This window comes from Schistocerca piceifrons, chromosome 8, assembly GCF_021461385.2.
Source record: "Schistocerca piceifrons isolate TAMUIC-IGC-003096 chromosome 8, iqSchPice1.1, whole genome shotgun sequence".
NCBI lineage: Eukaryota > Metazoa > Arthropoda > Insecta > Orthoptera > Acrididae > Schistocerca > Schistocerca piceifrons.
In genome coordinates, this window is record NC_060145.1 from 141,175,595 (window position 1) to 141,201,080 (window position 25,486).

The 25,486-nt window shown below is 53.5% G+C and overlaps 55 non-coding genes across 55 annotated transcripts; 36 read left to right on the forward strand and 19 right to left on the reverse strand.

Moving 5' to 3' along the window:
- Positions 1-445: 445 nt before the first annotated feature.
- Trnar-acg lies at positions 446-518 on the reverse strand. Its single transcript has one exon. It is a non-coding gene; the product is annotated as a tRNA-Arg (tRNA).
- A 445-nt stretch (positions 519-963) lies between these two features.
- Positions 964-1,055, forward strand: Trnai-uau. Its single transcript is given in 2 exon segments — positions 964-1,001; positions 1,020-1,055. It is a non-coding gene; the product is annotated as a tRNA-Ile (tRNA).
- Positions 1,056-1,166: 111 nt separating this feature from the next.
- Trnad-guc lies at positions 1,167-1,238 on the forward strand. Its single transcript has one exon. It is a non-coding gene; the product is annotated as a tRNA-Asp (tRNA).
- A 579-nt stretch (positions 1,239-1,817) lies between these two features.
- Trnar-acg lies at positions 1,818-1,890 on the reverse strand. Its single transcript has one exon. It is a non-coding gene; the product is annotated as a tRNA-Arg (tRNA).
- Positions 1,891-2,334: 444 nt separating this feature from the next.
- On the forward strand, positions 2,335-2,426 carry Trnai-uau. The gene is given in 2 exon segments: positions 2,335-2,372; positions 2,391-2,426. It is a non-coding gene; the product is annotated as a tRNA-Ile (tRNA).
- Positions 2,427-2,537: 111 nt separating this feature from the next.
- Positions 2,538-2,609, forward strand: Trnad-guc. Its single transcript has one exon. It is a non-coding gene; the product is annotated as a tRNA-Asp (tRNA).
- Positions 2,610-3,188: 579 nt separating this feature from the next.
- On the reverse strand, positions 3,189-3,261 carry Trnar-acg. The gene has a single exon. It is a non-coding gene; the product is annotated as a tRNA-Arg (tRNA).
- Positions 3,262-3,706: 445 nt separating this feature from the next.
- On the forward strand, positions 3,707-3,798 carry Trnai-uau. Its single transcript is given in 2 exon segments — positions 3,707-3,744; positions 3,763-3,798. It is a non-coding gene; the product is annotated as a tRNA-Ile (tRNA).
- Positions 3,799-3,909: 111 nt separating this feature from the next.
- Positions 3,910-3,981, forward strand: Trnad-guc. Its single transcript has one exon. It is a non-coding gene; the product is annotated as a tRNA-Asp (tRNA).
- Positions 3,982-4,560: 579 nt separating this feature from the next.
- On the reverse strand, positions 4,561-4,633 carry Trnar-acg. The gene has a single exon. It is a non-coding gene; the product is annotated as a tRNA-Arg (tRNA).
- Positions 4,634-5,078: 445 nt separating this feature from the next.
- Trnai-uau lies at positions 5,079-5,170 on the forward strand. The gene is given in 2 exon segments: positions 5,079-5,116; positions 5,135-5,170. It is a non-coding gene; the product is annotated as a tRNA-Ile (tRNA).
- A 111-nt stretch (positions 5,171-5,281) lies between these two features.
- On the forward strand, positions 5,282-5,353 carry Trnad-guc. Its single transcript has one exon. It is a non-coding gene; the product is annotated as a tRNA-Asp (tRNA).
- A 579-nt stretch (positions 5,354-5,932) lies between these two features.
- Trnar-acg lies at positions 5,933-6,005 on the reverse strand. Its single transcript has one exon. It is a non-coding gene; the product is annotated as a tRNA-Arg (tRNA).
- Positions 6,006-6,450: 445 nt separating this feature from the next.
- On the forward strand, positions 6,451-6,542 carry Trnai-uau. Its single transcript is given in 2 exon segments — positions 6,451-6,488; positions 6,507-6,542. It is a non-coding gene; the product is annotated as a tRNA-Ile (tRNA).
- Positions 6,543-6,653: 111 nt separating this feature from the next.
- On the forward strand, positions 6,654-6,725 carry Trnad-guc. The gene has a single exon. It is a non-coding gene; the product is annotated as a tRNA-Asp (tRNA).
- A 579-nt stretch (positions 6,726-7,304) lies between these two features.
- Trnar-acg lies at positions 7,305-7,377 on the reverse strand. Its single transcript has one exon. It is a non-coding gene; the product is annotated as a tRNA-Arg (tRNA).
- A 445-nt stretch (positions 7,378-7,822) lies between these two features.
- Positions 7,823-7,914, forward strand: Trnai-uau. The gene is given in 2 exon segments: positions 7,823-7,860; positions 7,879-7,914. It is a non-coding gene; the product is annotated as a tRNA-Ile (tRNA).
- Positions 7,915-8,025: 111 nt separating this feature from the next.
- On the forward strand, positions 8,026-8,097 carry Trnad-guc. Its single transcript has one exon. It is a non-coding gene; the product is annotated as a tRNA-Asp (tRNA).
- Positions 8,098-8,676: 579 nt separating this feature from the next.
- On the reverse strand, positions 8,677-8,749 carry Trnar-acg. Its single transcript has one exon. It is a non-coding gene; the product is annotated as a tRNA-Arg (tRNA).
- Positions 8,750-9,194: 445 nt separating this feature from the next.
- On the forward strand, positions 9,195-9,286 carry Trnai-uau. The gene is given in 2 exon segments: positions 9,195-9,232; positions 9,251-9,286. It is a non-coding gene; the product is annotated as a tRNA-Ile (tRNA).
- Positions 9,287-9,398: 112 nt separating this feature from the next.
- Trnad-guc lies at positions 9,399-9,470 on the forward strand. Its single transcript has one exon. It is a non-coding gene; the product is annotated as a tRNA-Asp (tRNA).
- Positions 9,471-10,049: 579 nt separating this feature from the next.
- On the reverse strand, positions 10,050-10,122 carry Trnar-acg. Its single transcript has one exon. It is a non-coding gene; the product is annotated as a tRNA-Arg (tRNA).
- A 445-nt stretch (positions 10,123-10,567) lies between these two features.
- Trnai-uau lies at positions 10,568-10,659 on the forward strand. Its single transcript is given in 2 exon segments — positions 10,568-10,605; positions 10,624-10,659. It is a non-coding gene; the product is annotated as a tRNA-Ile (tRNA).
- A 111-nt stretch (positions 10,660-10,770) lies between these two features.
- On the forward strand, positions 10,771-10,842 carry Trnad-guc. Its single transcript has one exon. It is a non-coding gene; the product is annotated as a tRNA-Asp (tRNA).
- Positions 10,843-11,421: 579 nt separating this feature from the next.
- On the reverse strand, positions 11,422-11,494 carry Trnar-acg. The gene has a single exon. It is a non-coding gene; the product is annotated as a tRNA-Arg (tRNA).
- Positions 11,495-11,939: 445 nt separating this feature from the next.
- On the forward strand, positions 11,940-12,031 carry Trnai-uau. The gene is given in 2 exon segments: positions 11,940-11,977; positions 11,996-12,031. It is a non-coding gene; the product is annotated as a tRNA-Ile (tRNA).
- Positions 12,032-12,143: 112 nt separating this feature from the next.
- Positions 12,144-12,215, forward strand: Trnad-guc. The gene has a single exon. It is a non-coding gene; the product is annotated as a tRNA-Asp (tRNA).
- Positions 12,216-12,794: 579 nt separating this feature from the next.
- On the reverse strand, positions 12,795-12,867 carry Trnar-acg. Its single transcript has one exon. It is a non-coding gene; the product is annotated as a tRNA-Arg (tRNA).
- Positions 12,868-13,312: 445 nt separating this feature from the next.
- On the forward strand, positions 13,313-13,404 carry Trnai-uau. Its single transcript is given in 2 exon segments — positions 13,313-13,350; positions 13,369-13,404. It is a non-coding gene; the product is annotated as a tRNA-Ile (tRNA).
- Positions 13,405-13,515: 111 nt separating this feature from the next.
- On the forward strand, positions 13,516-13,587 carry Trnad-guc. The gene has a single exon. It is a non-coding gene; the product is annotated as a tRNA-Asp (tRNA).
- A 579-nt stretch (positions 13,588-14,166) lies between these two features.
- Positions 14,167-14,239, reverse strand: Trnar-acg. Its single transcript has one exon. It is a non-coding gene; the product is annotated as a tRNA-Arg (tRNA).
- A 445-nt stretch (positions 14,240-14,684) lies between these two features.
- Positions 14,685-14,776, forward strand: Trnai-uau. The gene is given in 2 exon segments: positions 14,685-14,722; positions 14,741-14,776. It is a non-coding gene; the product is annotated as a tRNA-Ile (tRNA).
- Positions 14,777-14,887: 111 nt separating this feature from the next.
- Positions 14,888-14,959, forward strand: Trnad-guc. Its single transcript has one exon. It is a non-coding gene; the product is annotated as a tRNA-Asp (tRNA).
- Positions 14,960-15,538: 579 nt separating this feature from the next.
- Trnar-acg lies at positions 15,539-15,611 on the reverse strand. Its single transcript has one exon. It is a non-coding gene; the product is annotated as a tRNA-Arg (tRNA).
- A 445-nt stretch (positions 15,612-16,056) lies between these two features.
- On the forward strand, positions 16,057-16,148 carry Trnai-uau. Its single transcript is given in 2 exon segments — positions 16,057-16,094; positions 16,113-16,148. It is a non-coding gene; the product is annotated as a tRNA-Ile (tRNA).
- Positions 16,149-16,260: 112 nt separating this feature from the next.
- Trnad-guc lies at positions 16,261-16,332 on the forward strand. The gene has a single exon. It is a non-coding gene; the product is annotated as a tRNA-Asp (tRNA).
- A 579-nt stretch (positions 16,333-16,911) lies between these two features.
- On the reverse strand, positions 16,912-16,984 carry Trnar-acg. The gene has a single exon. It is a non-coding gene; the product is annotated as a tRNA-Arg (tRNA).
- Positions 16,985-17,429: 445 nt separating this feature from the next.
- Positions 17,430-17,521, forward strand: Trnai-uau. Its single transcript is given in 2 exon segments — positions 17,430-17,467; positions 17,486-17,521. It is a non-coding gene; the product is annotated as a tRNA-Ile (tRNA).
- Positions 17,522-17,633: 112 nt separating this feature from the next.
- On the forward strand, positions 17,634-17,705 carry Trnad-guc. The gene has a single exon. It is a non-coding gene; the product is annotated as a tRNA-Asp (tRNA).
- A 579-nt stretch (positions 17,706-18,284) lies between these two features.
- On the reverse strand, positions 18,285-18,357 carry Trnar-acg. The gene has a single exon. It is a non-coding gene; the product is annotated as a tRNA-Arg (tRNA).
- Positions 18,358-18,802: 445 nt separating this feature from the next.
- Trnai-uau lies at positions 18,803-18,894 on the forward strand. Its single transcript is given in 2 exon segments — positions 18,803-18,840; positions 18,859-18,894. It is a non-coding gene; the product is annotated as a tRNA-Ile (tRNA).
- Positions 18,895-19,005: 111 nt separating this feature from the next.
- Trnad-guc lies at positions 19,006-19,077 on the forward strand. Its single transcript has one exon. It is a non-coding gene; the product is annotated as a tRNA-Asp (tRNA).
- A 579-nt stretch (positions 19,078-19,656) lies between these two features.
- Trnar-acg lies at positions 19,657-19,729 on the reverse strand. The gene has a single exon. It is a non-coding gene; the product is annotated as a tRNA-Arg (tRNA).
- A 445-nt stretch (positions 19,730-20,174) lies between these two features.
- Positions 20,175-20,266, forward strand: Trnai-uau. The gene is given in 2 exon segments: positions 20,175-20,212; positions 20,231-20,266. It is a non-coding gene; the product is annotated as a tRNA-Ile (tRNA).
- A 112-nt stretch (positions 20,267-20,378) lies between these two features.
- On the forward strand, positions 20,379-20,450 carry Trnad-guc. The gene has a single exon. It is a non-coding gene; the product is annotated as a tRNA-Asp (tRNA).
- Positions 20,451-21,029: 579 nt separating this feature from the next.
- Trnar-acg lies at positions 21,030-21,102 on the reverse strand. Its single transcript has one exon. It is a non-coding gene; the product is annotated as a tRNA-Arg (tRNA).
- Positions 21,103-21,547: 445 nt separating this feature from the next.
- Trnai-uau lies at positions 21,548-21,639 on the forward strand. The gene is given in 2 exon segments: positions 21,548-21,585; positions 21,604-21,639. It is a non-coding gene; the product is annotated as a tRNA-Ile (tRNA).
- Positions 21,640-21,750: 111 nt separating this feature from the next.
- Trnad-guc lies at positions 21,751-21,822 on the forward strand. Its single transcript has one exon. It is a non-coding gene; the product is annotated as a tRNA-Asp (tRNA).
- A 579-nt stretch (positions 21,823-22,401) lies between these two features.
- Trnar-acg lies at positions 22,402-22,474 on the reverse strand. The gene has a single exon. It is a non-coding gene; the product is annotated as a tRNA-Arg (tRNA).
- A 445-nt stretch (positions 22,475-22,919) lies between these two features.
- Trnai-uau lies at positions 22,920-23,011 on the forward strand. Its single transcript is given in 2 exon segments — positions 22,920-22,957; positions 22,976-23,011. It is a non-coding gene; the product is annotated as a tRNA-Ile (tRNA).
- A 112-nt stretch (positions 23,012-23,123) lies between these two features.
- Trnad-guc lies at positions 23,124-23,195 on the forward strand. Its single transcript has one exon. It is a non-coding gene; the product is annotated as a tRNA-Asp (tRNA).
- Positions 23,196-23,774: 579 nt separating this feature from the next.
- Trnar-acg lies at positions 23,775-23,847 on the reverse strand. The gene has a single exon. It is a non-coding gene; the product is annotated as a tRNA-Arg (tRNA).
- A 445-nt stretch (positions 23,848-24,292) lies between these two features.
- Trnai-uau lies at positions 24,293-24,384 on the forward strand. Its single transcript is given in 2 exon segments — positions 24,293-24,330; positions 24,349-24,384. It is a non-coding gene; the product is annotated as a tRNA-Ile (tRNA).
- A 111-nt stretch (positions 24,385-24,495) lies between these two features.
- Positions 24,496-24,567, forward strand: Trnad-guc. The gene has a single exon. It is a non-coding gene; the product is annotated as a tRNA-Asp (tRNA).
- A 579-nt stretch (positions 24,568-25,146) lies between these two features.
- On the reverse strand, positions 25,147-25,219 carry Trnar-acg. The gene has a single exon. It is a non-coding gene; the product is annotated as a tRNA-Arg (tRNA).
- Between the last annotated feature and the right edge of the window lie 267 nt (positions 25,220-25,486).

Here is a 25,486-nt window from a genome sequence, read left to right on the forward strand (position 1 = left end):
GTCGTCGTTTCACAACTCACAGGGTTTGCCGTCGACGCTGAATCAGCGCACCCCAGGATTAATGATCGAGCTCGAAGCACCCAAGAAAAAGAATAATTTTAGCAGAGCGTGGTTTCGATCCACGGACCTCTGGGTTATGGGCCCAGCACGCTTCCACTGCGCCACTCTGCTGTGCGGACAGATGCGCGCTCTTCGGTGCGTGACATGGGACACTTGGAAAAGCGTTGTCTGCGTCGCCTACAGTTTAATTAACTGCGTAGCATCTGCCAGCTTGACTTGTCTCGACTTTGCTCGACTGACGCTACGCTGACGCTTGCACGAAGCGATATTTACCGCGATCGTCTCGAGATGCAGCTGCGAGATGCTCAGGATTAACATTGCACTCCACGAAGGTGGAGACATTCGAATGCACTGCCTAGCTACGCGCCCGCAACTAACAAAATGCCGACCCTGCCAGGATTCGAACCTGGAATCTTCTGATCCGTAGTCAGACGCGTTATCCGTTGCGCCACAGGGCCACTGTTCGCGTTTTGTGCTACGAGGCGGGTGCACATCGCAAAGCAACGTGTTCTCCGTGGCTCGACAATTGCATGTCATCCACTGACAACGGCGGCGCGGCCACTCTGGTCTTCGGCACTCTGCAGGGAGCTGCCACCAAGGAAGGCATCTCTCCTCCTGCTGCTCGGCCACGGAGCGCCTGCACAGCTTAGAGCTTGCCACAGATCTGCCGTCGCTGATGGACAGGTAGCGGAATGCAAGGCGGCCGTTTTTTTGCATTTTTTCGGTGATGACAAGCGGTTGACATGCTTGTAAGTGTAGCATATAAAACAAGAATCGTATGAAGCATTCGTAGACAGGTGCTAACGTCGCAGTATGGCCGCAGGTGACGGTCGTATGACGGGTCTGTAGCCACAACAGGTTGGCATCAAAGTGAATACCGCTAACTGTAAGCACTGTGCTGTAGCCCCAGTGGCGCAATTGGTTAGCGCACGGTACTTATAAGGCAGTAGCCGTGAGCAATGCCGGGGTTGTGAGTTCGAGCCTCACCTGGGGCATACTTTTATTTCGTAGCAGCTGACTATGGAAGCATCGGGACGCTAGGTTTGAGATGTATCGCGTACATGAGAACCATAAATGTGCGTGCACTGTAGACAAGGACTGCGTGTTCCTCGGTAGTATAGTGGTTAGTATCCCCGCCTGTCACGCGGGAGACCGGGGTTCGATTCCCCGCCGGGGAGATGCGATTTTTATATCGCGAAGGTTGCGCGTGTGGCCCGAAAAAGCATTGCCGTTGTGATCAAGGAATGTAATTGCTAAAAAATCGTAAGAAAGTCTGCGTCTTAGGAAGTGTTTCTCGTATTCTGCACACGACGTCGTCGTTTCACAACTCACAGGGTTTGCCGTCGACGCTGAATCAGCGCACCCCAGGATTAATGATCGAGCTCGAAGCACCCAAGAAAAAGAATAATTTTAGCAGAGCGTGGTTTCGATCCACGGACCTCTGGGTTATGGGCCCAGCACGCTTCCACTGCGCCACTCTGCTGTGCGGACAGATGCGCGCTCTTCGGTGCGTGACATGGGACACTTGGAAAAGCGTTGTCTGCGTCGCCTACCGTTTAATTAACTGCGTAGCATCTGCCAGCTTGACTTGTCTCGACTTTGCTCGACTGACGCTACGCTGACGCTTGCACGAAGCGATATTTACCGCGATCGTCTCGAGATGCAGCTGCGAGATGCTCAGGATTAACATTGCACTCCACGAAGGTGGAGACATTCGAATGCACTGCCTAGCTACGCGCCCGCAACTAACAAAATGCCGACCCTGCCAGGATTCGAACCTGGAATCTTCTGATCCGTAGTCAGACGCGTTATCCGTTGCGCCACAGGGCCACTGTTCGCGTTTTCTGCTACGAGGCGGGTGCACATCGCAAAGCAACGTGTTCTCCGTGGCTCGACAATTGCATGTCATCCACTGACAACGGCGGCGCGGCCACTCTGGTCTTCGGCACTCTGCAGGGAGCTGCCACCAAGGAAGGCATCTCTCCTCCTGCTGCTCGGCCACGGAGCGCCTGCACAGCTTAGAGCTTGCCACAGATCTGCCGTCGCTGATGGACAGGTAGCGGAATGCAAGGCGGCCGATTTTTGCATTTTTTCGGTGATGACAAGCGGTTGACATGCTTGTAAGTGTAGCATATAAAACAAGAATCGTATGAAGCATTCGTAGACAGGTGCTAACGTCGCAGTATGGCCGCAGGTGACGGTCGTATGACGGGTCTGTAGCCACAACAGGTTGGCATCAAAGTGAATACCGCTAACTGTAAGCACTGTGCTGTAGCCCCAGTGGCGCAATTGGTTAGCGCACGGTACTTATAAGGCAGTAGCCGTGAGCAATGCCGGGGTTGTGAGTTCGAGCCTCACCTGGGGCATACTTTTATTTCGTAGCAGCTGACTATGGAAGCATCGGGACGCTAGGTTTGAGATGTATCGCGTACATGAGAACCATAAATGTGCGTGCACTGTAGACAAGGACTGCGTGTTCCTCGGTAGTATAGTGGTTGGTATCCCCGCCTGTCACGCGGGAGACCGGGGTTCGATTCCCCGCCGGGGAGATGCGATTTTTATATCGCGAAGGTTGCGCGTGTGGCCCGAAAAAGCATTACCGTTGTGATCAAGGAATGTAATTGCTAAAAAATCGTAAGAAAGTCTGCGTCTTAGGAAGTGTTTCTCGTATTCTGCACACGACGTCGTCGTTTCACAACTCACAGGGTTTGCCGTCGACGCTGAATCAGCGCACCCCAGGATTAATGATCGAGCTCGAAGCACCCAAGAAAAAGAATAATTTTAGCAGAGCGTGGTTTCGATCCACGGACCTCTGGGTTATGGGCCCAGCACGCTTCCACTGCGCCACTCTGCTGTGCGGACAGATGCGCGCTCTTCGGTGCGTGACATGGGACACTTGGAAAAGCGTTGTCTGCGTCGCCTACAGTTTAATTAACTGCGTAGCATCTGCCAGCTTGACTTGTCTCGACTTTGCTCGACTGACGCTACGCTGACGCTTGCACGAAGCGATATTTACCGCGATCGTCTCGAGATGCAGCTGCGAGATGCTCAGGATTAACATTGCACTCCACGAAGGTGGAGACATTCGAATGCACTGCCTAGCTACGCGCCCGCAACTAACAAAATGCCGACCCTGCCAGGATTCGAACCTGGAATCTTCTGATCCGTAGTCAGACGCGTTATCCGTTGCGCCACAGGGCCACTGTTCGCGTTTTGTGCTACGAGGCGGGTGCACATCGCAAAGCAACGTGTTCTCCGTGGCTCGACAATTGCATGTCATCCACTGACAACGGCGGCGCGGCCACTCTGGTCTTCGGCACTCTGCAGGGAGCTGCCACCAAGGAAGGCATCTCTCCTCCTGCTGCTCGGCCACGGAGCGCCTGCACAGCTTAGAGCTTGCCACAGATCTGCCGTCGCTGATGGACAGGTAGCGGAATGCAAGGCGGCCGTTTTTTTGCATTTTTTCGGTGATGACAAGCGGTTGACATGCTTGTAAGTGTAGCATATAAAACAAGAATCGTATGAAGCATTCGTAGACAGGTGCTAACGTCGCAGTATGGCCGCAGGTGACGGTCGTATGACGGGTCTGTAGCCACAACAGGTTGGCATCAAAGTGAATACCGCTAACTGTAAGCACTGTGCTGTAGCCCCAGTGGCGCAATTGGTTAGCGCACGGTACTTATAAGGCAGTAGCCGTGAGCAATGCCGGGGTTGTGAGTTCGAGCCTCACCTGGGGCATACTTTTATTTCGTAGCAGCTGACTATGGAAGCATCGGGACGCTAGGTTTGAGATGTATCGCGTACATGAGAACCATAAATGTGCGTGCACTGTAGACAAGGACTGCGTGTTCCTCGGTAGTATAGTGGTTAGTATCCCCGCCTGTCACGCGGGAGACCGGGGTTCGATTCCCCGCCGGGGAGATGCGATTTTTATATCGCGAAGGTTGCGCGTGTGGCCCGAAAAAGCATTGCCGTTGTGATCAAGGAATGTAATTGCTAAAAAATCGTAAGAAAGTCTGCGTCTTAGGAAGTGTTTCTCGTATTCTGCACACGACGTCGTCGTTTCACAACTCACAGGGTTTGCCGTCGACGCTGAATCAGCGCACCCCAGGATTAATGATCGAGCTCGAAGCACCCAAGAAAAAGAATAATTTTAGCAGAGCGTGGTTTCGATCCACGGACCTCTGGGTTATGGGCCCAGCACGCTTCCACTGCGCCACTCTGCTGTGCGGACAGATGCGCGCTCTTCGGTGCGTGACATGGGACACTTGGAAAAGCGTTGTCTGCGTCGCCTACCGTTTAATTAACTGCGTAGCATCTGCCAGCTTGACTTGTCTCGACTTTGCTCGACTGACGCTACGCTGACGCTTGCACGAAGCGATATTTACCGCGATCGTCTCGAGATGCAGCTGCGAGATGCTCAGGATTAACATTGCACTCCACGAAGGTGGAGACATTCGAATGCACTGCCTAGCTACGCGCCCGCAACTAACAAAATGCCGACCCTGCCAGGATTCGAACCTGGAATCTTCTGATCCGTAGTCAGACGCGTTATCCGTTGCGCCACAGGGCCACTGTTCGCGTTTTGTGCTACGAGGCGGGTGCACATCGCAAAGCAACGTGTTCTCCGTGGCTCGACAATTGCATGTCATCCACTGACAACGGCGGCGCGGCCACTCTGGTCTTCGGCACTCTGCAGGGAGCTGCCACCAAGGAAGGCATCTCTCCTCCTGCTGCTCGGCCACGGAGCGCCTGCACAGCTTAGAGCTTGCCACAGATCTGCCGTCGCTGATGGACAGGTAGCGGAATGCAAGGCGGCCGTTTTTTTGCATTTTTTCGGTGATGACAAGCGGTTGACATGCTTGTAAGTGTAGCATATAAAACAAGAATCGTATGAAGCATTCGTAGACAGGTGCTAACGTCGCAGTATGGCCGCAGGTGACGGTCGTATGACGGGTCTGTAGCCACAACAGGTTGGCATCAAAGTGAATACCGCTAACTGTAAGCACTGTGCTGTAGCCCCAGTGGCGCAATTGGTTAGCGCACGGTACTTATAAGGCAGTAGCCGTGAGCAATGCCGGGGTTGTGAGTTCGAGCCTCACCTGGGGCATACTTTTATTTCGTAGCAGCTGACTATTAAAGCATCGGGACGCTAGGTTTGAGATGTATCGCGTACATGAGAACCATAAATGTGCGTGCACTGTAGACAAGGACTGCGTGTTCCTCGGTAGTATAGTGGTTAGTATCCCCGCCTGTCACGCGGGAGACCGGGGTTCGATTCCCCGCCGGGGAGATGCGATTTTTATATCGCGAAGGTTGCGCGTGTGGCCCGAAAAAGCATTGCCGTTGTGATCAAGGAATGTAATTGCTAAAAAATCGTAAGAAAGTCTGCGTCTTAGGAAGTGTTTCTCGTATTCTGCACACGACGTCGTCGTTTCACAACTCACAGGGTTTGCCGTCGACGCTGAATCAGCGCACCCCAGGATTAATGATCGAGCTCGAAGCACCCAAGAAAAAGAATAATTTTAGCAGAGCGTGGTTTCGATCCACGGACCTCTGGGTTATGGGCCCAGCACGCTTCCACTGCGCCACTCTGCTGTGCGGACAGATGCGCGCTCTTCGGTGCGTGACATGGGACACTTGGAAAAGCGTTGTCTGCGTCGCCTACCGTTTAATTAACTGCGTAGCATCTGCCAGCTTGACTTGTCTCGACTTTGCTCGACTGACGCTACGCTGACGCTTGCACGAAGCGATATTTACCGCAATCGTCTCGAGATGCAGCTGCGAGATGCTCAGGATTAACATTGCACTCCACGAAGGTGGAGACATTCGAATGCACTGCCTAGCTACGCGCCCGCAACTAACAAAATGCCGACCCTGCCAGGATTCGAACCTGGAATCTTCTGATCCGTAGTCAGACGCGTTATCCGTTGCGCCACAGGGCCACTGTTCGCGTTTTCTGCTACGAGGCGGGTGCACATCGCAAAGCAACGTGTTCTCCGTGGCTCGACAATTGCATGTCATCCACTGACAACGGCGGCGCGGCCACTCTGGTCTTCGGCACTCTGCAGGGAGCTGCCACCAAGGAAGGCATCTCTCCTCCTGCTGCTCGGCCACGGAGCGCCTGCACAGCTTAGAGCTTGCCACAGATCTGCCGTCGCTGATGGACAGGTAGCGGAATGCAAGGCGGCCGTTTTTTTGCATTTTTTCGGTGATGACAAGCGGTTGACATGCTTGTAAGTGTAGCATATAAAACAAGAATCGTATGAAGCATTCGTAGACAGGTGCTAACGTCGCAGTATGGCCGCAGGTGACGGTCGTATGACGGGTCTGTAGCCACAACAGGTTGGCATCAAAGTGAATACCGCTAACTGTAAGCACTGTGCTGTAGCCCCAGTGGCGCAATTGGTTAGCGCACGGTACTTATAAGGCAGTAGCCGTGAGCAATGCCGGGGTTGTGAGTTCGAGCCTCACCTGGGGCATACTTTTATTTCGTAGCAGCTGACTATGGAAGCATCGGGACGCTAGGTTTGAGATGTATCGCGTACATGAGAACCATAAATGTGCGTGCACTGTAGACAAGGACTGCGTGTTCCTCGGTAGTATAGTGGTTAGTATCCCCGCCTGTCACGCGGGAGAGCGGGGTTCGATTCCCCGCCGGGGAGATGCGATTTTTATATCGCGAAGGTTGCGCGTGTGGCCCGAAAAAGCATTGCCGTTGTGATCAAGGAATGTAATTGCTAAAAAATCGTAAGAAAGTCTGCGTCTTAGGAAGTGTTTCTCGTATTCTGCACACGACGTCGTCGTTTCACAACTCACAGGGTTTGCCGTCGACGCTGAATCAGCGCACCCCAGGATTAATGATCGAGCTCGAAGCACCCAAGAAAAAGAATAATTTTAGCAGAGCGTGGTTTCGATCCACGGACCTCTGGGTTATGGGCCCAGCACGCTTCCACTGCGCCACTCTGCTGTGCGGACAGATGCGCGCTCTTCGGTGCGTGACATGGGACACTTGGAAAAGCGTTGTCTGCGTCGCCTACCGTTTAATTAACTGCGTAGCATCTGCCAGCTTGACTTGTCTCGACTTTGCTCGACTGACGCTACGCTGACGCTTGCACGAAGCGATATTTACCGCGATCGTCTCGAGATGCAGCTGCGAGATGCTCAGGATTAACATTGCACTCCACGAAGGTGGAGACATTCGAATGCACTGCCTAGCTACGCGCCCGCAACTAACAAAATGCCGACCCTGCCAGGATTCGAACCTGGAATCTTCTGATCCGTAGTCAGACGCGTTATCCGTTGCGCCACAGGGCCACTGTTCGCGTTTTGTGCTACGAGGCGGGTGCACATCGCAAAACAACGTGTTCTCCGTGGCTCGACAATTGCATGTCATCCACTGACAACGGCGGCGCGGCCACTCTGGTCTTCGGCACTCTGCAGGGAGCTGCCACCAAGGAAGGCATCTCTCCTCCTGCTGCTCGGCCACGGAGCGCCTGCACAGCTTAGAGCTTGCCACAGATCTGCCGTCGCTGATGGACAGGTAGCGGAATGCAAGGCGGCCGTTTTTTTGCATTTTTTCGGTGATGACAAGCGGTTGACATGCTTGTAAGTGTAGCATATAAAACAAGAATCGTATGAAGCATTCGTAGACAGGTGCTAACGTCGCAGTATGGCCGCAGGTGACGGTCGTATGACGGGTCTGTAGCCACAACAGGTTGGCATCAAAGTGAATACCGCTAACTGTAAGCACTCTGCTGTAGCCCCAGTGGCGCAATTGGTTAGCGCACGGTACTTATAAGGCAGTAGCCGTGAGCAATGCCGGGGTTGTGAGTTCGAGCCTCACCTGGGGCATACTTCTATTTCGTAGCAGCTGACTATGGAAGCATCGGGACGCTAGGTTTGAGATGTATCGCGTACATGAGAACCATAAATGTGCGTGCACTGTAGACAAGGACTGCGTGTTCCTCGGTAGTATAGTGGTTAGTATCCCCGCCTGTCACGCGGGAGACCGGGGTTCGATTCCCCGCCGGGGAGATGCGATTTTTATATCGCGAAGGTTGCGCGTGTGGCCCGAAAAAGCATTACCGTTGTGATCAAGGAATGTAATTGCTAAAAAATCGTAAGAAAGTCTGCGTCTTAGGAAGTGTTTCTCGTATTCTGCACACGACGTCGTCGTTTCACAACTCACAGGGTTTGCCGTCGACGCTGAATCAGCGCACCCCAGGATTAATGATCGAGCTCGAAGCACCCAAGAAAAAGAATAATTTTAGCAGAGCGTGGTTTCGATCCACGGACCTCTGGGTTATGGGCCCAGCACGCTTCCACTGCGCCACTCTGCTGTGCGGACAGATGCGCGCTCTTCGGTGCGTGACATGGGACACTTGGAAAAGCGTTGTCTGCGTCGCCTACCGTTTAATTAACTGCGTAGCATCTGCCAGCTTGACTTGTCTCGACTTTGCTCGACTGACGCTACGCTGACGCTTGCACGAAGCGATATTTACCGCGATCGTCTCGAGATGCAGCTGCGAGATGCTCAGGATTAACATTGCACTCCACGAAGGTGGAGACATTCGAATGCACTGCCTAGCTACGCGCCCGCAACTAACAAAATGCCGACCCTGCCAGGATTCGAACCTGGAATCTTCTGATCCGTAGTCAGACGCGTTATCCGTTGCGCCACAGGGCCACTGTTCGCGTTTTCTGCTACGAGGCGGGTGCACATCGCAAAGCAACGTGTTCTCCGTGGCTCGACAATTGCATGTCATCCACTGACAACGGCGGCGCGGCCACTCTGGTCTTCGGCACTCTGCAGGGAGCTGCCACCAAGGAAGGCATCTCTCCTCCTGCTGCTCGGCCACGGAGCGCCTGCACAGCTTAGAGCTTGCCACAGATCTGCCGTCGCTGATGGACAGGTAGCGGAATGCAAGGCGGCCGTTTTTTTGCATTTTTTCGGTGATGACAAGCGGTTGACATGCTTGTAAGTGTAGCATATAAAACAAGAATCGTATGAAGCATTCGTAGACAGGTGCTAACGTCGCAGTATGGCCGCAGGTGACGGTCGTATGACGGGTCTGTAGCCACAACAGGTTGGCATCAAAGTGAATACCGCTAACTGTAAGCACTCTGCTGTAGCCCCAGTGGCGCAATTGGTTAGCGCACGGTACTTATAAGGCAGTAGCCGTGAGCAATGCCGGGGTTGTGAGTTCGAGCATCACCTGGGGCATACTTTTATTTCGTAGCAGCTGACTATGGAAGCTTCGGGACGCTAGATTTGAGATGCATCACGTACCTGAGAGACCATAAATGTGCGTGCACTGTAGTCAACGACTGCGTGTTCCTCGGTAGTATAGTGGTTAGTATCCCCGCCTGTCACGCGGGAGACCGGGGTTCGATTCCCCGCCGGGGAGGTGCGATTTTTATATCGCGAAGGTTGCACATGTGGCCCGAAAAAGCATTACCGTTGTGATCAAGGAATGTAATTGCTAAAAAATCGTAAGAAAGTCTGCGTCTTAGGAAGTGTTTCTCGTATTCTGCACACGACGTCGTCGTTTCACAACTCACAGGGTTTGCCGTCGACGCTGAATCAGCGCACCCCAGGATTAATGATCGAGCTCGAAGCACCCAAAAAAAAGAATAATTTTAGCAGAGCGTGGTTTCGATCCACGGACCTCTGGGTTATGGGCCCAGCACGCTTCCACTGCGCCACTCTGCTGTGCGGACAGATGCGCGCTCTTCGGTGCGTGACATGGGACACTTGGAAAAGCGTTGTCTGCGTCGCCTACCGTTTAATTAACTGCGTAGCATCTGCCAGCTTCACTTGTCTCGACTTTGCTCGACTGACGCTACGCTGACGCTTGCACGAAGCGATATTTACCGCGATCGTCTCGAGATGCAGCTGCGAGATGCTCAGGATTAACATTGCACTCCACGAAGGTGGAGACATTCGAATGCACTGCCTAGCTACGCGCCCGCAACTAACAAAATGCCGACCCTGCCAGGATTCGAACCTGGAATCTTCTGATCCGTAGTCAGACGCGTTATCCGTTGCGCCACAGGGCCACTGTTCGCGTTTTCTGCTACGAGGCGGGTGCACAACGCAAAGCAACGTGTTCTCCGTGGCTCGGCAATTGCATGTCATCCACTGACAACGGCGGCGCGGCCACTCTGGTCTTCGGCACTCTGCAGGGAGCTGCCACCAAGGAAGGCATCTCTCCTCCTGCTGCTCGGCCACGGAGCGCCTGCACAGCTTAGAGCTTGCCACAGATCTGCCGTCGCTGATGGACAGGTAGCGGAATGCAAGGCGGCCGTTTTTTTGCATTTTTTCGGTGATGACAAGCGGTTGACATGCTTGTAAGTGTAGCATATAAAACAAGAATCGTATGAAGCATTCGTAGACAGGTGCTAACGTCGCAGTATGGCCGCAGGTGACGGTCGTATGACGGGTCTGTAGCCACAACAGGTTGGCATCAAAGTGAATACCGCTAACTGTAAGCACTGTGCTGTAGCCCCAGTGGCGCAATTGGTTAGCGCACGGTACTTATAAGGCAGTAGCCGTGAGCAATGCCGGGGTTGTGAGTTCGAGCCTCACCTGGGGCATACTTCTATTTCGTAGCAGCTGACTATGGAAGCATCGGGACGCTAGGTTTGAGATGTATCGCGTACATGAGAACCATAAATGTGCGTGCACTGTAGACAAGGACTGCGTGTTCCTCGGTAGTATAGTGGTTAGTATCCCCGCCTGTCACGCGGGAGACCGGGGTTCGATTCCCCGCCGGGGAGGTGCGATTTTTATATCGCGAAGGTTGCGCGTGTGGCCCGAAAAAGCATTACCGTTGTGATCAAGGAATGTAATTGCTAAAAAATCGTAAGAAAGTCTGCGTCTTAGGAAGTGTTTCTCGTATTCTGCACACGACGTCGTCGTTTCACAACTCACAGGGTTTGCCGTCGACGCTGAATCAGCGCACCCCAGGATTAATGATCGAGCTCGAAGCACCCAAGAAAAAGAATAATTTTAGCAGAGCGTGGTTTCGATCCACGGACCTCTGGGTTATGGGCCCAGCACGCTTCCACTGCGCCACTCTGCTGTGCGGACAGATGCGCGCTCTTCGGTGCGTGACATGGGACACTTGGAAAAGCGTTGTCTGCGTCGCCTACCGTTTAATTAACTGCGTAGCATCTGCCAGCTTCACTTGTCTCGACTTTGCTCGACTGACGCTACGCTGACGCTTGCACGAAGCGATATTTACCGCGATCGTCTCGAGATGCAGCTGCGAGATGCTCAGGATTAACATTGCACTCCACGAAGGTGGAGACATTCGAATGCACTGCCTAGCTACGCGCCCGCAACTAACAAAATGCCGACCCTGCCAGGATTCGAACCTGGAATCTTCTGATCCGTAGTCAGACGCGTTATCCGTTGCGCCACAGGGCCACTGTTCGCGTTTTCTGCTACGAGGCGGGTGCACATCGCAAAGCAACGTGTTCTCCGTGGCTCGGCAATTGCATGTCATCCACTGACAACGGCGGCGCGGCCACTCTGGTCTTCGGCACTCTGCAGGGAGCTGCCACCAAGGAAGGCATCTCTCCTCCTGCTGCTCGGCCACGGAGCGCCTGCACAGCTTAGAGCTTGCCACAGATCTGCCGTCGCTGATGGACAGGTAGCGGAATGCAAGGCGGCCGTTTTTTTGCATTTTTTCGGTGATGACAAGCGGTTGACATGCTTGTAAGTGTAGCATATAAAACAAGAATCGTATGAAGCATTCGTAGACAGGTGCTAACGTCGCAGTATGGCCGCAGGTGACGGTCGTATGACGGGTCTGTAGCCACAACAGGTTGGCATCAAAGTGAATACCGCTAACTGTAAGCACTCTGCTGTAGCCCCAGTGGCGCAATTGGTTAGCGCACGGTACTTATAAGGCAGTAGCCGTGAGCAATGCCGGGGTTGTGAGTTCGAGCATCACCTGGGGCATACTTTTATTTCGTAGCAGCTGACTATGGAAGCTTCGGGACGCTAGATTTGAGATGCATCACGTACCTGAGAGACCATAAATGTGCGTGCACTGTAGTCAACGACTGCGTGTTCCTCGGTAGTATAGTGGTTAGTATCCCCGCCTGTCACGCGGGAGACCGGGGTTCGATTCCCCGCCGGGGAGGTGCGATTTTTATATCGCGAAGGTTGCACATGTGGCCCGAAAAAGCATTACCGTTGTGATCAAGGAATGTAATTGCTAAAAAATCGTAAGAAAGTCTGCGTCTTAGGAAGTGTTTCTCGTATTCTGCACACGACGTCGTCGTTTCACAACTCACAGGGTTTGCCGTCGACGCTGAATCAGCGCACCCCAGGATTAATGATCGAGCTCGAAGCACCCAAGAAAAAGAATAATTTTAGCAGAGCGTGGTTTCGATCCACGGACCTCTGGGTTATGGGCCCAGCACGCTTCCACTGCGCCACTCTGCTGTGCGGACAGATGCGCGCTCTTCGGTGCGTGACATGGGACACTTGGAAAAGCGTTGTCTGCGTCGCCTACCGTTTAATTAACTGCGTAGCATCTGCCAGCTTGACTTGTCTCGACTTTGCTCGACTGACGCTACGCTGACGCTTGCACGAAGCGATATTTACCGCGATCGTCTCGAGATGCAGCTGCGAGATGCTCAGGATTAACATTGCACTCCACGAAGGTGGAGACATTCGAATGCACTGCCTAGCTACGCGCCCGCAACTAACAAAACGCCGACCCTGCCAGGATTCGAACCTGGAATCTTCTGATCCGTAGTCAGACGCGTTATCCGTTGCGCCACAGGGCCACTGTTCGCGTTTTCTGCTACGAGGCGGGTGCACATCGCAAAGCAACGTGTTCTCCGTGGCTCGGCAATTGCATGTCATCCACTGACAACGGCGGCGCGGCCACTCTGGTCTTCGGCACTCTGCAGGGAGCTGCCACCAAGGAAGGCATCTCTCCTCCTGCTGCTCGGCCACGGAGCGCCTGCACAGCTTAGAGCTTGCCACAGATCTGCCGTCGCTGATGGACAGGTAGCGGAATGCAAGGCGGCCGTTTTTTTGCATTTTTTCGGTGATGACAAGCGGTTGACATGCTTGTAAGTGTAGCATATAAAACAAGAATCGTATGAAGCATTCGTAGACAGGTGCTAACGTCGCAGTATGGCCGCAGGTGACGGTCGTATGACGGGTCTGTAGCCACAACAGGTTGGCATCAAAGTGAATACCGCTAACTGTAAGCACTGTGCTGTAGCCCCAGTGGCGCAATTGGTTAGCGCACGGTACTTATAAGGCAGTAGCCGTGAGCAATGCCGGGGTTGTGAGTTCGAGCCTCACCTGGGGCATACTTCTATTTCGTAGCAGCTGACTATGGAAGCATCGGGACGCTAGGTTTGAGATGTATCGCGTACATGAGAACCATAAATGTGCGTGCACTGTAGACAAGGACTGCGTGTTCCTCGGTAGTATAGTGGTTAGTATCCCCGCCTGTCACGCGGGAGACCGGGGTTCGATTCCCCGCCGGGGAGATGCGATTTTTATATCGCGAAGGTTGCGCGTGTGGCCCGAAAAAGCATTACCGTTGTGATCAAGGAATGTAATTGCTAAAAAATCGTAAGAAAGTCTGCGTCTTAGGAAGTGTTTCTCGTATTCTGCACACGACGTCGTCGTTTCACAACTCACAGGGTTTGCCGTCGACGCTGAATCAGCGCACCCCAGGATTAATGATCGAGCTCGAAGCACCCAAGAAAAAGAATAATTTTAGCAGAGCGTGGTTTCGATCCACGGACCTCTGGGTTATGGGCCCAGCACGCTTCCACTGCGCCACTCTGCTGTGCGGACAGATGCGCGCTCTTCGGTGCGTGACATGGGACACTTGGAAAAGCGTTGTCTGCGTCGCCTACCGTTTAATTAACTGCGTAGCATCTGCCAGCTTGACTTGTCTCGACTTTGCTCGACTGACGCTACGCTGACGCTTGCACGAAGCGATATTTACCGCGATCGTCTCGAGATGCAGCTGCGAGATGCTCAGGATTAACATTGCACTCCACGAAGGTGGAGACATTCGAATGCACTGCCTAGCTACGCGCCCGCAACTAACAAAACGCCGACCCTGCCAGGATTCGAACCTGGAATCTTCTGATCCGTAGTCAGACGCGTTATCCGTTGCGCCACAGGGCCACTGTTCGCGTTTTCTGCTACGAGGCGGGTGCACATCGCAAAGCAACGTGTTCTCCGTGGCTCGGCAATTGCATGTCATCCACTGACAACGGCGGCGCGGCCACTCTGGTCTTCGGCACTCTGCAGGGAGCTGCCACCAAGGAAGGCATCTCTCCTCCTGCTGCTCGGCCACGGAGCGCCTGCACAGCTTAGAGCTTGCCACAGATCTGCCGTCGCTGATGGACAGGTAGCGGAATGCAAGGCGGCCGTTTTTTTGCATTTTTTCGGTGATGACAAGCGGTTGACATGCTTGTAAGTGTAGCATATAAAACAAGAATCGTATGAAGCATTCGTAGACAGGTGCTAACGTCGCAGTATGGCCGCAGGTGACGGTCGTATGACGGGTCTGTAGCCACAACAGGTTGGCATCAAAGTGAATACCGCTAACTGTAAGCACTGTGCTGTAGCCCCAGTGGCGCAATTGGTTAGCGCACGGTACTTATAAGGCAGTAGCCGTGAGCAATGCCGGGGTTGTGAGTTCGAGCCTCACCTGGGGCATACTTCTATTTCGTAGCAGCTGACTATGGAAGCATCGGGACGCTAGGTTTGAGATGTATCGCGTACATGAGAACCATAAATGTGCGTGCACTGTAGACAAGGACTGCGTGTTCCTCGGTAGTATAGTGGTTAGTATCCCCGCCTGTCACGCGGGATACCGGGGTTCGATTCCCCGCCGGGGAGATGCGATTTTTATATCGCGAAGGTTGCGCGTGTGGCCCGAAAAAGCATTACCGTTGTGATCAAGGAATGTAATTGCTAAAAAATCGTAAGAAAGTCTGCGTCTTAGGAAGTGTTTCTCGTATTCTGCACACGACGTCGTCGTTTCACAACTCACAGGGTTTGCCGTCGACGCTGAATCAGCGCACCCCAGGATTAATGATCGAGCTCGAAGCACCCAAGAAAAAGAATAATTTTAGCAGAGCGTGGTTTCGATCCACGGACCTCTGGGTTATGGGCCCAGCACGCTTCCACTGCGCCACTCTGCTGTGCGGACAGATGCGCGCTCTTCGGTGCGTGACATGGGACACTTGGAAAAGCGTTGTCTGCGTCGCCTACCGTTTAATTAACTGCGTAGCATCTGCCAGCTTCACTTGTCTCGACTTTGCTCGACTGACGCTACGCTGACGCTTGCACGAAGCGATATTTACCGCGATCGTCTCGAGATGCAGCTGCGAGATGCTCAGGATTAACATTGCACTCCACGAAGGTGGAGACATTCGAATGCACTGCCTAGCTACGCGCCCGCAACTAACAAAATGCCGACCCTGCCAGGATTCGAACCTGGAATCTTCTGATCCGTAGTCAGACGCGTTATCCGTTGCGCCACAGGGCCACTGTTCGCGTTTTCTGCTACGAGGCGGGTGCACATCGCAAAGCAACGTGTTCTCCGTGGCTCGGCAATTGCATGTCATCCACTGACAACGGCGGCGCGGCCACTCTGGTCTTCGGCACTCTGCAGGGAGCTGCCACCAAGGAAGGCATCTCTCCTCCTGCTGCTCGGCCACGGAGCGCCTGCACAGCTTAGAGCTTGCCACAGATCTGCCGTCGCTGATGGACAGGTAGCGGAATGCAAGGCGGCCGTTTTTTTGCATTTTTTCGGTGATGACAAGCGGTTGACATGCTTGTAAGTGTAGCATATAAAACAAGAATCGTATGAAGCATTCGTAGACAGGTGCTAACGTCGCAGTATGGCCGCAGGTGACGGTCGTATGACGGGTCTGTAGCCACAACAGGTTGGCATCAAAGTGAATACCGCTAACTGTAAGCACTGTGCTGTAGCCCCAGTGGCGCAATTGGTTAGCGCACGGTACTTATAAGGCAGTAGCCGTGAGCAATGCCGGGGTTGTGAGTTCGAGCCTCACCTGGGGCATACTTTTATTTCGTAGCAGCTGACTATGGAAGCTTCGGGACGCTAGATTTGAGATGCATCACGTACCTGAGAGACCATAAATGTGCGAGCACTGTAGTCAACGACTGCGTGTTCCTCGGTAGTATAGTGGTTAGTATCCCCGCCTGTCACGCGGGAGACCGGGGTTCGATTCCCCGCCGGGGAGGTGCGATTTTTATATCGCGAAGGTTGCACATGTGGCCCGAAAAAGCATTACCGTTGTGATCAAGGAATGTAATTGCTAAAAAATCGTAAGAAAGTCTGCGTCTTAGGAAGTGTTTCTCGTATTCTGCACACGACGTCGTCGTTTCACAACTCACAGGGTTTGCCGTCGACGCTGAATCAGCGCACCCCAGGATTAATGATCGAGCTCGAAGCACCCAAAAAAAAGAATAATTTCAGCAGAGCGTGGTTTCGATCCACGGACCTCTGGGTTATGGGCCCAGCACGCTTCCACTGCGCCACTCTGCTGTGCGGACAGATGCGCGCTCTTCGGTGCGTGACATGGGACACTTGGAAAAGCGTTGTCTGCGTCGCCTACCGTTTAATTAACTGCGTAGCATCTGCCAGCTTGACTTGTCTCGACTTTGCTCGACTGACGCTACGCTGACGCTTGCACGAAGCGATATTTACCGCGATCGTCTCGAGATGCAGCTGCGAGATGCTCAGGATTAACATTGCACTCCACGAAGGTGGAGACATTCGAATGCACTGCCTAGCTACGCGCCCGCAACTAACAAAATGCCGACCCTGCCAGGATTCGAACCTGGAATCTTCTGATCCGTAGTCAGACGCGTTATCCGTTGCGCCACAGGGCCACTGTTCGCGTTTTCTGCTACGAGGCGGGTGCACATCGCAAAGCAACGTGTTCTCCGTGGCTCGGCAATTGCATGTCATCCACTGACAACGGCGGCGCGGCCACTCTGGTCTTCGGCACTCTGCAGGGAGCTGCCACCAAGGAAGGCATCTCTCCTCCTGCTGCTCGGCCACGGAGCGCCTGCACAGCTTAGAGCTTGCCACAGATCTGCCGTCGCTGATGGACAGGTAGCGGAATGCAAGGCGGCCGTTTTTTTGCATTTTTTCGGTGATGACAAGCGGTTGACATGCTTGTAAGTGTAGCATATAAAACAAGAATCGTATGAAGCATTCGTAGACAGGTGCTAACGTCGCAGTATGGCCGCAGGTGACGGTCGTATGACGGGTCTGTAGCCACAACAGGTTGGCATCAAAGTGAATACCGCTAACTGTAAGCACTCTGCTGTAGCCCCAGTGGCGCAATTGGTTAGCGCACGGTACTTATAAGGCAGTAGCCGTGAGCAATGCCGGGGTTGTGAGTTCGAGCATCACCTGGGGCATACTTTTATTTCGTAGCAGCTGACTATGGAAGCTTCGGGACGCTAGATTTGAGATGCATCACGTACCTGAGAGACCATAAATGTGCGTGCACTGTAGTCAACGACTGCGTGTTCCTCGGTAGTATAGTGGTTAGTATCCCCGCCTGTCACGCGGGAGACCGGGGTTCGATTCCCCGCCGGGGAGGTGCGATTTTTATATCGCGAAGGTTGCACATGTGGCCCGAAAAAGCATTACCGTTGTGATCAAGGAATGTAATTGCTAAAAAATCGTAAGAAAGTCTGCGTCTTAGGAAGTGTTTCTCGTATTCTGCACACGACGTCGTCGTTTCACAACTCACAGGGTTTGCCGTCGACGCTGAATCAGCGCACCCCAGGATTAATGATCGAGCTCGAAGCACCCAAGAAAAAGAATAATTTTAGCAGAGCGTGGTTTCGATCCACGGACCTCTGGGTTATGGGCCCAGCACGCTTCCACTGCGCCACTCTGCTGTGCGGACAGATGCGCGCTCTTCGGTGCGTGACATGGGACACTTGGAAAAGCGTTGTCTGCGTCGCCTACCGTTTAATTAACTGCGTAGCATCTGCCAGCTTGACTTGTCTCGACTTTGCTCGACTGACGCTACGCTGACGCTTGCACGAAGCGATATTTACCGCGATCGTCTCGAGATGCAGCTGCGAGATGCTCAGGATTAACATTGCACTCCACGAAGGTGGAGACATTCGAATGCACTGCCTAGCTACGCGCCCGCAACTAACAAAACGCCGACCCTGCCAGGATTCGAACCTGGAATCTTCTGATCCGTAGTCAGACGCGTTATCCGTTGCGCCACAGGGCCACTGTTCGCGTTTTCTGCTACGAGGCGGGTGCACATCGCAAAGCAACGTGTTCTCCGTGGCTCGGCAATTGCATGTCATCCACTGACAACGGCGGCGCGGCCACTCTGGTCTTCGGCACTCTGCAGGGAGCTGCCACCAAGGAAGGCATCTCTCCTCCTGCTGCTCGGCCACGGAGCGCCTGCACAGCTTAGAGCTTGCCACAGATCTGCCGTCGCTGATGGACAGGTAGCGGAATGCAAGGCGGCCGTTTTTTTGCATTTTTTCGGTGATGACAAGCGGTTGACATGCTTGTAAGTGTAGCATATAAAACAAGAATCGTATGAAGCATTCGTAGACAGGTGCTAACGTCGCAGTATGGCCGCAGGTGACGGTCGTATGACGGGTCTGTAGCCACAACAGGTTGGCATCAAAGTGAATACCGCTAACTGTAAGCACTGTGCTGTAGCCCCAGTGGCGCAATTGGTTAGCGCACGGTACTTATAAGGCAGTAGCCGTGAGCAATGCCGGGGTTGTGAGTTCGAGCCTCACCTGGGGCATACTTCTATTTCGTAGCAGCTGACTATGGAAGCATCGGGACGCTAGGTTTGAGATGTATCGCGTACATGAGAACCATAAATGTGCGTGCACTGTAGACAAGGACTGCGTGTTCCTCGGTAGTATAGTGGTTAGTATCCCCGCCTGTCACGCGGGAGACCGGGGTTCGATTCCCCGCCGGGGAGATGCGATTTTTATATCGCGAAGGTTGCGCGTGTGGCCCGAAAAAGCATTACCGTTGTGATCAAGGAATGTAATTGCTAAAAAATCGTAAGAAAGTCTGCGTCTTAGGAAGTGTTTCTCGTATTCTGCACACGACGTCGTCGTTTCACAACTCACAGGGTTTGCCGTCGACGCTGAATCAGCGCACCCCAGGATTAATGATCGAGCTCGAAGCACCCAAGAAAAAGAATAATTTTAGCAGAGCGTGGTTTCGATCCACGGACCTCTGGGTTATGGGCCCAGCACGCTTCCACTGCGCCACTCTGCTGTGCGGACAGATGCGCGCTCTTCGGTGCGTGACATGGGACACTTGGAAAAGCGTTGTCTGCGTCGCCTACCGTTTAATTAACTGCGTAGCATCTGCCAGCTTCACTTGTCTCGACTTTGCTCGACTGACGCTACGCTGACGCTTGCACGAAGCGATATTTACCGCGATCGTCTCGAGATGCAGCTGCGAGATGCTCAGGATTAACATTGCACTCCACGAAGGTGGAGACATTCGAATGCACTGCCTAGCTACGCGCCCGCAACTAACAAAATGCCGACCCTGCCAGGATTCGAACCTGGAATCTTCTGATCCGTAGTCAGACGCGTTATCCGTTGCGCCACAGGGCCACTGTTCGCGTTTTCTGCTACGAGGCGGGTGCACATCGCAAAGCAACGTGTTCTCCGTGGCTCGGCAATTGCATGTCATCCACTGACAACGGCGGCGCGGCCACTCTGGTCTTCGGCACTCTGCAGGGAGCTGCCACCAAGGAAGGCATCTCTCCTCCTGCTGCTCGGCCACGGAGCGCCTGCACAGCTTAGAGCTTGCCACAGATCTGCCGTCGCTGATGGACAGGTAGCGGAATGCAAGGCGGCCGTTTTTTTGCATTTTTTCGGTGATGACAAGCGGTTGACATGCTTGTAAGTGTAGCATATAAAACAAGAATCGTATGAAGCATTCGTAGACAGGTGCTAACGTCGCAGTATGGCCGCAGGTGACGGTCGTATGACGGGTCTGTAGCCACAACAGGTTGGCATCAAAGTGAATACCGCTAACTGTAAGCACTGTGCTGTAGCCCCAGTGGCGCAATTGGTTAGCGCACGGTACTTATAAGGCAGTAGCCGTGAGCAATGCCGGGGTTGTGAGTTCGAGCCTCACCTGGGGCATACTTTTATTTCGTAGCAGCTGACTATGGAAGCTTCGGGACGCTAGATTTGAGATGCATCACGTACCTGAGAGACCATAAATGTGCGAGCACTGTAGTCAACGACTGCGTGTTCCTCGGTAGTATAGTGGTTAGTATCCCCGCCTGTCACGCGGGAGACCGGGGTTCGATTCCCCGCCGGGGAGGTGCGATTTTTATATCGCGAAGGTTGCACATGTGGCCCGAAAAAGCATTACCGTTGTGATCAAGGAATGTAATTGCTAAAAAATCGTAAGAAAGTCTGCGTCTTAGGAAGTGTTTCTCGTATTCTGCACACGACGTCGTCGTTTCACAACTCACAGGGTTTGCCGTCGACGCTGAATCAGCGCACCCCAGGATTAATGATCGAGCTCGAAGCACCCAAAAAAAAGAATAATTTCAGCAGAGCGTGGTTTCGATCCACGGACCTCTGGGTTATGGGCCCAGCACGCTTCCACTGCGCCACTCTGCTGTGCGGACAGATGCGCGCTCTTCGGTGCGTGACATGGGACACTTGGAAAAGCGTTGTCTGCGTCGCCTACCGTTTAATTAACTGCGTAGCATCTGCCAGCTTGACTTGTCTCGACTTTGCTCGACTGACGCTACGCTGACGCTTGCACGAAGCGATATTTACCGCGATCGTCTCGAGATGCAGCTGCGAGATGCTCAGGATTAACATTGCACTCCACGAAGGTGGAGACATTCGAATGCACTGCCTAGCTACGCGCCCGCAACTAACAAAATGCCGACCCTGCCAGGATTCGAACCTGGAATCTTCTGATCCGTAGTCAGACGCGTTATCCGTTGCGCCACAGGGCCACTGTTCGCGTTTTCTGCTACGAGGCGGGTGCACATCGCAAAACAACGTGTTCTCCGTGGCTCGGCAATTGCATGTCATCCACTGACAACGGCGGCGCGGCCACTCTGGTCTTCGGCACTCTGCAGGGAGCTGCCACCAAGGAAGGCATCTCTCCTCCTGCTGCTCGGCCACGGAGCGCCTGCACAGCTTAGAGCTTGCCACAGATCTGCCGTCGCTGATGGACAGGTAGCGGAATGCAAGGCGGCCGTTTTTTTGCATTTTTTCGGTGATGACAAGCGGTTGACATGCTTGTAAGTGTAGCATATAAAACAAGAATCGTATGAAGCATTCGTAGACAGGTGCTAACGTCGCAGTATGGCCGCAGGTGACGGTCGTATGACGGGTCTGTAGCCACAACAGGTTGGCATCAAAGTGAATACCGCTAACTGTAAGCACTGTGCTGTAGCCCCAGTGGCGCAATTGGTTAGCGCACGGTACTTATAAGGCAGTAGCCGTGAGCAATGCCGGGGTTGTGAGTTCGAGCCTCACCTGGGGCATACTTCTATTTCGTAGCAGCTGACTATGGAAGCATCGGGACGCTAGGTTTGAGATGTATCGCGTACATGAGAACCATAAATGTGCGTGCACTGTAGACAAGGACTGCGTGTTCCTCGGTAGTATAGTGGTTAGTATCCCCGCCTGTCACGCGGGAGACCGGGGTTCGATTCCCCGCCGGGGAGATGCGATTTTTATATCGCGAAGGTTGCGCGTGTGGCCCGAAAAAGCATTACCGTTGTGATCAAGGAATGTAATTGCTAAAAAATCGTAAGAAAGTCTGCGTCTTAGGAAGTGTTTCTCGTATTCTGCACACGACGTCGTCGTTTCACAACTCACAGGGTTTGCCGTCGACGCTGAATCAGCGCACCCCAGGATTAATGATCGAGCTCGAAGCACCCAAGAAAAAGAATAATTTTAGCAGAGCGTGGTTTCGATCCACGGACCTCTGGGTTATGGGCCCAGCACGCTTCCACTGCGCCACTCTGCTGTGCGGACAGATGCGCGCTCTTCGGTGCGTGACATGGGACACTTGGAAAAGCGTTGTCTGCGTCGCCTACCGTTTAATTAACTGCGTAGCATCTGCCAGCTTCACTTGTCTCGACTTTGCTCGACTGACGCTACGCTGACGCTTGCACGAAGCGATATTTACCGCGATCGTCTCGAGATGCAGCTGCGAGATGCTCAGGATTAACATTGCACTCCACGAAGGTGGAGACATTCGAATGCACTGCCTAGCTACGCGCCCGCAACTAACAAAATGCCGACCCTGCCAGGATTCGAACCTGGAATCTTCTGATCCGTAGTCAGACGCGTTATCCGTTGCGCCACAGGGCCACTGTTCGCGTTTTCTGCTACGAGGCGGGTGCACATCGCAAAGCAACGTGTTCTCCGTGGCTCGGCAATTGCATGTCATCCACTGACAACGGCGGCGCGGCCACTCTGGTCTTCGGCACTCTGCAGGGAGCTGCCACCAAGGAAGGCATCTCTCCTCCTGCTGCTCGGCCACGGAGCGCCTGCACAGCTTAGAGCTTGCCACAGATCTGCCGTCGCTGATGGACAGGTAGCGGAATGCAAGGCGGCCGTTTTTTTGCATTTTTTCGGTGATGACAAGCGGTTGACATGCTTGTAAGTGTAGCATATAAAACAAGAATCGTATGAAGCATTCGTAGACAGGTGCTAACGTCGCAGTATGGCCGCAGGTGACGGTCGTATGACGGGTCTGTAGCCACAACAGGTTGGCATCAAAGTGAATACCGCTAACTGTAAGCACTCTGCTGTAGCCCCAGTGGCGCAATTGGTTAGCGCACGGTACTTATAAGGCAGTAGCCGTGAGCAATGCCGGGGTTGTGAGTTCGAGCATCACCTGGGGCATACTTTTATTTCGTAGCAGCTGACTATGGAAGCTTCGGGACGCTAGATTTGAGATGCATCACGTACCTGAGAGACCATAAATGTGCGTGCACTGTAGTCAACGACTGCGTGTTCCTCGGTAGTATAGTGGTTAGTATCCCCGCCTGTCACGCGGGAGACCGGGGTTCGATTCCCCGCCGGGGAGGTGCGATTTTTATATCGCGAAGGTTGCACTTGTGGCCCGAAAAAGCATTACCGTTGTGATCAAGGAATGTAATTGCTAAAAAATCGTAAGAAAGTCTGCGTCTTAGGAAGTGTTTCTCGTATTCTGCACACGACGTCGTCGTTTCACAACTCACAGGGTTTGCCGTCGACGCTGAATCAGCGCACCCCAGGATTAATGATCGAGCTCGAAGCACCCAAGAAAAAGAATAATTTTAGCAGAGCGTGGTTTCGATCCACGGACCTCTGGGTTATGGGCCCAGCACGCTTCCACTGCGCCACTCTGCTGTGCGGACAGATGCGCGCTCTTCGGTGCGTGACATGGGACACTTGGAAAAGCGTTGTCTGCGTCGCCTACCGTTTAATTAACTGCGTAGCATCTGCCAGCTTGACTTGTCTCGACTTTGCTCGACTGACGCTACGCTGACGCTTGCACGAAGCGATATTTACCGCGATCGTCTCGAGATGCAGCTGCGAGATGCTCAGGATTAACATTGCACTCCACGAAGGTGGAGACATTCGAATGCACTGCCTAGCTACGCGCCCGCAACTAACAAAACGCCGACCCTGCCAGGATTCGAACCTGGAATCTTCTGATCCGTAGTCAGACGCGTTATCCGTTGCGCCACAGGGCCACTGTTCGCGTTTTCTGCTACGAGGCGGGTGCACATCGCAAAGCAACGTGTTCTCCGTGGCTCGGCAATTGCATGTCATCCACTGACAACGGCGGCGCGGCCACTCTGGTCTTCGGCACTCTGCAGGGAGCTGCCACCAAGGAAGGCATCTCTCCTCCTGCTGCTCGGCCACGGAGCGCCTGCACAGCTTAGAGCTTGCCACAGATCTGCCGTCGCTGATGGACAGGTAGCGGAATGCAAGGCGGCCGTTTTTTTGCATTTTTTCGGTGATGACAAGCGGTTGACATGCTTGTAAGTGTAGCATATAAAACAAGAATCGTATGAAGCATTCGTAGACAGGTGCTAACGTCGCAGTATGGCCGCAGGTGACGGTCGTATGACGGGTCTGTAGCCACAACAGGTTGGCATCAAAGTGAATACCGCTAACTGTAAGCACTGTGCTGTAGCCCCAGTGGCGCAATTGGTTAGCGCACGGTACTTATAAGGCAGTAGCCGTGAGCAATGCCGGGGTTGTGAGTTCGAGCCTCACCTGGGGCATACTTCTATTTCGTAGCAGCTGACTATGGAAGCATCGGGACGCTAGGTTTGAGATGTATCGCGTACATGAGAACCATAAATGTGCGTGCACTGTAGACAAGGACTGCGTGTTCCTCGGTAGTATAGTGGTTAGTATCCCCGCCTGTCACGCGGGAGACCGGGGTTCGATTCCCCGCCGGGGAGATGCGATTTTTATATCGCGAAGGTTGCGCGTGTGGCCCGAAAAAGCATTACCGTTGTGATCAAGGAATGTAATTGCTAAAAAATCGTAAGAAAGTCTGCGTCTTAGGAAGTGTTTCTCGTATTCTGCACACGACGTCGTCGTTTCACAACTCACAGGGTTTGCCGTCGACGCTGAATCAGCGCACCCCAGGATTAATGATCGAGCTCGAAGCACCCAAGAAAAAGAATAATTTTAGCAGAGCGTGGTTTCGATCCACGGACCTCTGGGTTATGGGCCCAGCACGCTTCCACTGCGCCACTCTGCTGTGCGGACAGATGCGCGCTCTTCGGTGCGTGACATGGGACACTTGGAAAAGCGTTGTCTGCGTCGCCTACCGTTTAATTAACTGCGTAGCATCTGCCAGCTTCACTTGTCTCGACTTTGCTCGACTGACGCTACGCTGACGCTTGCACGAAGCGATATTTACCGCGATCGTCTCGAGATGCAGCTGCGAGATGCTCAGGATTAACATTGCACTCCACGAAGGTGGAGACATTCGAATGCACTGCCTAGCTACGCGCCCGCAACTAACAAAATGCCGACCCTGCCAGGATTCGAACCTGGAATCTTCTGATCCGTAGTCAGACGCGTTATCCGTTGCGCCACAGGGCCACTGTTCGCGTTTTCTGCTACGAGGCGGGTGCACATCGCAAAGCAACGTGTTCTCCGTGGCTCGGCAATTGCATGTCATCCACTGACAACGGCGGCGCGGCCACTCTGGTCTTCGGCACTCTGCAGGGAGCTGCCACCAAGGAAGGCATCTCTCCTCCTGCTGCTCGGCCACGGAGCGCCTGCACAGCTTAGAGCTTGCCACAGATCTGCCGTCGCTGATGGACAGGTAGCGGAATGCAAGGCGGCCGTTTTTTTGCATTTTTTCGG